Source organism: Triticum dicoccoides, chromosome 3B (genome assembly GCF_002162155.2).
Source record: "Triticum dicoccoides isolate Atlit2015 ecotype Zavitan chromosome 3B, WEW_v2.0, whole genome shotgun sequence".
Lineage (NCBI taxonomy): Eukaryota > Viridiplantae > Streptophyta > Magnoliopsida > Poales > Poaceae > Triticum > Triticum dicoccoides.
Window position 1 is genome coordinate 23,081,145 of NC_041385.1, and position 8,864 is coordinate 23,090,008.

Consider the following 8,864-nt stretch of genomic DNA (forward strand, 5'->3'; position numbering starts at 1 on the left):
AAGCACATACCCGAGTAAGTAGGTTGTTTACGTATGGGATAAAAGGGGACTTGATACTTTAATGCTATGGTTGGGTTTTACCTTAATGAATCTTTAGTAGTTGTGGATGCTTGCTAGAGTTCCAATCATAAGTGCATATGATCCAAGTAGAAAAAGTATGTTAGCTTATGCCTCTCCCTCAAATAGAATTGCAATAGTGATTACCTGTCTAGTAACATAGTCAATTGCTTAGGGATAATTCCACAACTCCTATCACGACTTTTCCACACTCGCTATATTTACTTTATTACTTCTTTATCTAAACAGCCCCTAGCTTTTATTTACATGCTCTTTATTATCTTGCAAACCTATCCAACAACACCTACAAAGTACTTCTAGTTTCATACTTGTTCTAGGTAAAGCGAACGTCAAACGTGCGTAGAGTTGTATCGGTGGTCGATAGAACTTGAGGGAATATTTATTCTACCTTTAGCTCCTCGTTGGGTTCGACACTCTTACTTATCGAAAACTGTTGCGATCCCCTACACTTGTGGGTTATCAAGACCTTTTTCTGGCGCCGTTGCCGGGGAGTCATAGCGTGGGGTGAATATTCTCGTGTGTGCTTGTTTGCTTTATCACTAAGTAATTTTTATTTGTTGTTCTTAGTTGTTCTCTATCTTTAGTTATGGGTATGGAACACAAAATACCAAAAAAATTAGAGGAACTTGCTACTCATGTAGATGGGGTAACTCCTAAGACCCCCGATTCTCATTATGTGAAAGATATTATGTACTATTTTGATAATCCTAAGAAAACCCCATTCAACTTTATAATGGGAGACACGTTGGATCAACATGAATACTTTAGGGATTATCGCTCGACACAAAAAGGGAAACTATTATGGGATCAATTTATTATTTTGCGTTGGTATGCTCGTCAACTATGCGTGATGCATGATTATACTTGTTGCTCTAGGATGAAGGATCCACACCTTCCCTTTTCATGCAAATTCAATGATAATGAAACCTTAGCTTCTTATGCTAATGGTAGATATGATTACAATGATGTGGAACAAATAGAAGAATTTGTTGCTTTTATGGGTGCTTATGAGACTGAATCTATGTTTAAAGCTTTTGATGATTTTGATGATTCAGTTTGTAGACCTGAACATTTAGCTATACTTAGATATTGCTATGAAAATTATGAATACAATTACTATATTAATGCATTTATTGAGAAAGTCTCCGTTGTCCAAGAAGAGACTAATATTTTGCAGGAAGCTATGGAAGAAGAAATTGATTAAACTGTGAGCTCATTGGATGAAAAAGATGATGAGGAGAGCGAAGTACAAAAGCAGGAAGAGCGGATTAGCTACCCGTGCCCACCTGCTAATGAGAGTAACTTTTCAACTCATGCATTGTTTAATTCCCCTTCATGCTTACCGAAGGATGATTGCTATGATGATTGCTATGATCCCTTGAATTTGTTTGAAATGTCCCTTTTTGATGATGCTTGCTATGCTTGTGGCCAAGATGCCAATACGAATGATGCTTATGGAGATGAACTTGCTATAGTTCCTTATGTTAAACATGAAATTGTTGCTATTGCACCCACGCATGATAGTCCTATTATCTTTTTGAATTCTCCCAACTACACTTTATCGGAGAGGTTTGTGCTTATTAAGGATTATATTAATGGGTTGCCTTTTACCATTGCACATGATGATTTTGATGAATGTAATATGCATGTGCTTGCTGCTCCTACTTGCATTTATTATGAGAGAGGAACTTTATCTCCACCTCTCTATGTTTCCAATACGATAGAATTGCAAGAAACTGTTTATACTATGCATTGGCCTTTACTTTGTGTGCATGAATTGTTCTTTTATGACATGTCGATGCACAGGAAGAGAGTTAGACTTCGTTGTTGCATGATATATGTTACTTTGTGCTCACTACTAAATTACAAATCATTGTTAATTAAAATTGGCTTTGATATACCTTGGGATCCGGGTGGATTCATTACTTGATCACTATATGCCTAGCTTAATGGCTTTAAAGAAAGCGCTGCCAGGGAGACAACCCGGAAGTTTTAGAGATTCATTTATTTCTGTTGAGTGCTTTTATATAGTTTGAAAACCAAAAAAATTAAAGAGGGGAACCTAAGAACTTTTCAAAAAGGAAAGTGAAAGTGAAAAAGACAAGCATTGTTGAAGTGGGAGAGCTCCTTGAACTTTGTTCATGCTCACGGAAAGTTTGTGAATCTTGATTATAGAAAATTTTCATCAAAAATAATTACCCCCTTATACAATTCCATTGTATTATTAAAATAATGTGCCAAGGTTTGCCTTTAGGATGTTCACATTGCTTGTTGGTTTGTACAGTGCAGGACAGAAACTTTGGCTGTAGTGCACGATTTTACATTTTTAACTGGAACGTAAAATGGTTCTGATTCCTTTTGCACTGTCTTGCTGTACAACTTGTTTATTTTTCCTCATTTTGGTAGAATTGTTGGGGTACCATAAGTATGGTGGATGTTCAGATTGCTACAAACTGTTCTGTTTTTGACAGATTCTGTTTTTGATGCATAGTTTGCTTGTTTTGATGAATCTATCAATTTATATTAGTGGATTAAGCCATGAAAAAGTTATACTACAGTAGACACAATGCAAAAACAAAATATGAATTGGTTTGCTACAGTACTTAGAGTGGTGATTTGCTTTATTATACTAACGGATCTTACCGAGTTTTCTGTTGAAGTTTTGTGTGGATGAAGTGTCTAAACGAGGAGGTCTCGATATGAGGAAAAGGAAGAGGCAAGAGCTCAAGCTTGGGGATTCCCAAGGCACCCCAAGTAAATATTCAAGGATACTCAAGCGTCTAAGCTTGGGGATGCCCCGGAAGGCATCCCCTCTTTCTTCAACAAGTATCGGTATGTTTTCGTATTTGTTTCGTTTATGCATTATGTGCAAGTCTTGGAGCGTCCTTTGCATTTAGTTTTCACTTTTCTTTTATGCACCATGCTGGTATGAGATAGTCCTTGGTTGATTTATGGAATGCTCACTGCACTTCACTTAAATCTTTTGAGTATGGCTTTATAGAATGCTTCATGTGCTTCACTTATATCATTTGAAGTTTGGATTGCCCGTTTCTCTTCACATAGAAAACCACCATTTGTAGAATGCTCTTTTTCTTCACTTATACTTGTTAGATCGTGGGCATATCTTTTGTAGAAGGAATTAAACTCTCTTGCTTCACTTATATCAATTTAGAGAGATGACAGGAATTGGTCAATCACATGGTTAGTCATAAAGTCCTACATAAACTTGTAGATCGTTGAATATGATATGTTTGATTCCTTGCAATAGTTTTGCAATATAAAGATGGTGATATTAGAGTTATGCTAGTGGGTGGTTGTGTACTGTAGAGACACTTGTGTTGAGGTTTGCAAGTCCCGTAGCATGCACGTATGGTAACCGTTGTGTGACAAATTTGAAGCATGGGGTGTTTCTTTGATTTTCTTCCTTATGAGTGGCAGTCGGGGACGAGCGATGGTCTTTTCCTACCAATCTATCCCCCTAGGGGCATGCATAGTACTTTGCTTTGAGGGCTAATAAACTTTTGCAATAAGTATATGAGTTCTTATGACTAATGTGAGTGCATGGATTATACGCACTTTTACCTTTCCATCATTGCTAGCCTCTTTGGTACCGTGCATTGCCCGTTCTCACCTCGAGAGTTGGTGCAAACTTCGCCGGTGCATCCAAACCCCGTGATATGATACGCTCTATCACACATAAGCCTCATTATATCTTCCTCAAAACAGCCACCATACCTACCTATCATGGCATTTCCATAGCCATTCCGAGATATATTGCCATGCAACTTCCATCATCATCATATACATGACTTGAGTATTTATTGCCATATTGCTTTGCATGATCGTAAGATAGCTAGCAAGATGTTTTCATGGCTTGTCCACTTTTTGATGTCATTGCTACGCTAGATCATTGCACATCCCGGTACACCACCGGAGGCATTCATATAGAGTCATATCTTTGTTCTAGTATCGAGTTGTAATATCGAGTTGTAAGTAAATAAAAGTGTGATGATCATCATTATAGAGCATTGCCCCATAAAAAAAAGAAAAGAAAAAAAGGAAAGGCCAAAGAAGCCTAAATAAAAAAGGGGGCCAAAGAAGCCCACTGAAAGAAAAGAAAAAAGAAGAAAGAAAAAAGAAAAAGAAAAGGGGCAATATTACTATCCTTTTGCCACACTTGTGCTTCAAAGTAGCACCATCTTCTTCATATAGAGAGTCTCTTATGTTGTCACTTTCATATACTAGTGGGAATTTTTCATTATAGAACTTGGCTTGTATATTCCAACGATGGGCTTCGTCAAATGCCCTAGGTCTTCATGAGTAAGCAAGTTGGATGCACACCCACTTAGTTTTCAGTTTGAGCTTTCATACACTTATAGCTCTAGTGAATCCGTTGCATGGCAATCCCTACTCCTCGCATTGACATCAATTGCTGGGCATCTCCATAGCCCGTTGATTAGCCGCATCAATGTGAGACTTTCTCCTTTTTTGTCTTCTCCACATAATCTCCATCATTATACTCTATTCCACCTATAGTGCTATATCCATGGCTTGCGCTCATGTATTGCGTGAGGGTTGAAAAAGCTGAAGCGCGTTAAAAAGTATGAACCAATTGCTCGGCTCGTCATCGGGGTTGTGCATGATGGGAGCATTTTGTGTGACGAAAATGAAACATGGCCAAACTATATGATTTTGTAGGGATAAGCTTGCCTTGGCCTTGTTGTTTTAAAAAGACATGATTGCTTTATTGGTACACTCGAAGTATTATTGTTTTTATGTCAAATGATAGACTATTGCTTTAAATCAGTCGTGTCTTAATATTCATGCCATGATTAGACATATGATCAAGTTTATGCTAGGTAGCATTCCACATCAAAAATTATCTTCTTTTTCATTTACCTACTCGAGGACGAGTAGGAATTAAGCTTGGGGATGCTGATACGTCTCCGTCGTATCTATAATTTTTGATTGTTCCATGCCAATATTATTCAACTTTCATATACTTTTGGCAACTTTTTATACTATTTTTGGGACTAACATATTGATACAGTGCCCAGTGCCAGTTCCTGTTTGTTGCATGTTTTATGTTTCGCAAAAAACCAATATCAAACGGAATCCAAACGGGATAAAAACGGACGGAGAATTATTTTGGAATATTTGGGATTTTCCGGAGGAAGAATCAATGCGAAACGGTGTCCGAGGTGGCCACGGGATAGGGGGGCGCGCCCTATGGAGGCAGGCGCACCCTGGCCTCTCGTGGGCCACCCGTAAGGCGGTTGATGCCCTTCTTTTGAAAGCTAATTTTACGAGAAAAATCTGGGTGAAAGATTCACCCCAATCGGAGTTACAGATCTCTAGATATAAAGGAAACGGTGAAGGGGCAGAAACAGAGAACGCAGAAACAGAGAGATAGATCCAATCTCGGAGGGGCTCTCGCCCCTCCCAAGCCATGGGAGCCAAGGACCAGAGGGGAAACCCTTCTCCCATCTAGGGAGGAGGTCAAGTACGAAGAAGAAGAAGAAGGGGCTCTCTCTCCCCCTTGCTTCCGTTGGCGCCAGAGCGCTGCCGAGGGCCATCATCATCACCGTGATCTTCACCAACACCGCCGTTATCTTCACCAACATCTCCATCACCTTCCCCCTTCTATATTCAGCGGTCCATTCTCCCGCATACCGTTGTACCCTCTACTTGAACATGGTGCTTTACGCTTCATATTATTATCCAATGATGTGTTGCCATCCTATGATGTCTGAGTAGATTTCCATTATCCTATCGGTGATTGATGAATTGCTATGATTGGTTTGAGTTGCATGTTTTATTATTGGTGCTATCCTATAGTGCTCTCCGTGTCGCGCAAGCGTGAGGGATTCCCGCTGTTGGGTTTGCAATATGTTTATGATTTGCTTATGGTGGGTGGCGTGAGTGACAGAAGCACAGACCCGAGTAAGTAGGTTGTTTACGTAAGGGATAAAAGGGGACTTGATTTAATGCTATGGTTGGGTTTTACCTTAATGAATCTTTAGTAGTTGCGGATGCTTGCTAGAGTTCCAATCATAAGTGCATATGATCCAAGTAGAGAAAGTATGTTAGCTTATGCCTCTCCCTCAAATAGAATTGCAATAGTGATTACCGGTCTAGTAACATAGTCAATTGCTTAGGGACAATTCCACAACTCCTATCACCACTTTTCCACACTCGCTATATTTACTTTATTACTTCTTTATCTAAACAGCCCCTAGCTTTTATTTACATGCTCTTTATTATCTTGCAAACCTATCCAACAACACCTACAAAGTACTTCTAGTTTCATACTTGTTCTAGGTAAAGCGAACGTCAAGCATGCGTAGAGTTGTATCGGTGGTCGATAGAAGTTGAGGGAATATTTATTCTACCTTTAGCTCCTCATTGGGTTCGACACTCTTACTTATCGAAAACTGTCGCGATCACCTACACTTGTGGGTTATCAAGAGTACTATTCAATTATTAGAGGATTCGGATGTCATGTCCTTCCAAATGTTGATGTCATAGAAATGGTAACATGATTTACAAAAGTCAAGTCTTAATGCTTGTGAAGAGAAAAAAATATATATTATTCGTCTATGACATATGTTGATAGTAGCGCACAACTTTGTATGAACATCTCGCTCGCTTGGGTGTGGTGAATAATGACCTGCTGATGGTGATTACACGCTCGCCCCGTCTCACTGACACGGTAAGCCATGGCGAGCAAGTCGTGACACACTCGCTTGGGTGTTGTGATGTGAGGACCTGCCAACGGATATATCATGTTAGCAAAAGAATTCAGGTGTTTTATTTACAATGAGAATATAATTCATGCACCAGCCTTCTCATAGCTTATTAGTACAGCTCCACATACCAGGCTAACAATCATCCTCACCATCATAAATAAGTGGATCTCAACATTGCACTATGTCCGACATCATGGATCTATATTTTTGAAACATCTTAATGTACACCTGGCATCAATTGGCCCAACAGTAGTACCGCAAATAAAAGGTGGCACTGGTAACGCATGCCCCTATTTTCTTTACTGTACCCAAACAAATGAGAAAATATGGTACTTCATGTAGTCTTAGAGCTTAGATTAGAGCAGAATTTATTTTAGTACAGAACCACAAATTTGATAATTCATGTCAGAGTCTAATTCAGTCACCCAATGAGAGTTGATATTTATAGGGTTCAATCTCTATAACATTTGTTTACATATTTCTTCTATATCCATTGCTCTCTGCTGGAACGATTAGAATAGCAAGCAAATAATTCTTGGGCATTGATATTAGTGACTTACTTGCTCCGTTCCAAAATATATGACTCTACTTTGTACTAACTTTAGTAAAGTTAGTATAAAGTTGAGTCATCTATTTTGGAACGGAGGGAGTATTTGTTCGCATGCATATACTGAAATCCAAAGAGAGCATAAAGGTAATATGTTATAGCATATATCCGTACTCCAAGTAACAAAAGACTAGCATCTTTCCTTTTTTTCAACATAACACTCTACTTAACTGATGCACTTGGGCTAACAGGAACTTAAGAAAACACCAATGACTAATCATTTCGAAGTCAGCAGGGCTGAGTCCTACACATGGCTAGTCAAATCCGCTTGCCAAGCTGAATGTTTCTTACAAATGCGGAAATATCCATAAGATTGCATCTCTCTTGTTGTACTCAAATAATATTTTGTATATATATTAGTGGCTTCAAAAGCAAAGTACCAGTTAAGTCCTATTGTGTCAATTTGTATATATCATTGGTCTGTTTTATTCTAGATCATCATCAATACAAGAAAATGTTTCAAGCATCACAATTGGAAAAAAAAGGCCTTACTAACCAAATAAAGATTAAAATTTTGAAGTAAATTATATGCCTAGAAACCAAATAAGAACTATACTAGAAATATTTATGATTTACTACGACTAATCAGACTACTTTAGTATGATACTGTAATAAAGACTAATGATTGTAGGTGATTTGATATTATGTTCGACTAATAAAATAAGATAAGGACAGACAGGTCATGGATTTCACCAATAAAACCAAATACTTTCCGATCTGTACAACTAACGAAGGGATGAATAATATACTAACTTCTCAAAACTGGTCAAATCTAAAAAGTTAGAAAGGCTAAGCAGGCACAGTAATAATCTGTTACAGGAATAAGCAAGCTGACCAAACATAGTAGCTGATTAGCGATGATGCACTCTATGCGAACCGGTGTTTCCATGTCTACCAGGATAAAGATCTCCTCTTCTGCAAGGATAAACATGGAAGTGGAGTAATCAAGCACACTGAATAGAGTTTTCACGACCTAAATAATAATAAAGAGAATATAGAAATAAGTGTTTTGAAACGTAGAATTTGGGGCTGCACAAAAGATGCACCTCAAGAGGACACTCCTAAATGAAAAAATCAAGCTAAACAATTAAGCTAGCAAACCAGTTTGACCTATTATATATCCCACATGGACAGTAGCACCTACATACTGAAGCAACATAATTGACAAAAAAATCCCCATATATGAACATTGCAACCTGTAGGCATTAACTAAACACAAATTAAACCTAAAAGAAGAAGTCGAATGATAAATCTTCTACAACATTAACAAATGGGTGACAAAATCAAGAAAACAATGGTGGTGTGTAGACGTGAAAGGCACAACAACACAAAATTGATCCGAGAATGTAGAAATCAAATGGAAATAAATAGCTCCAGATATCTCGATCCAATAACTACAACATGTATTGCTTTAGGACAATGTGCCAAGG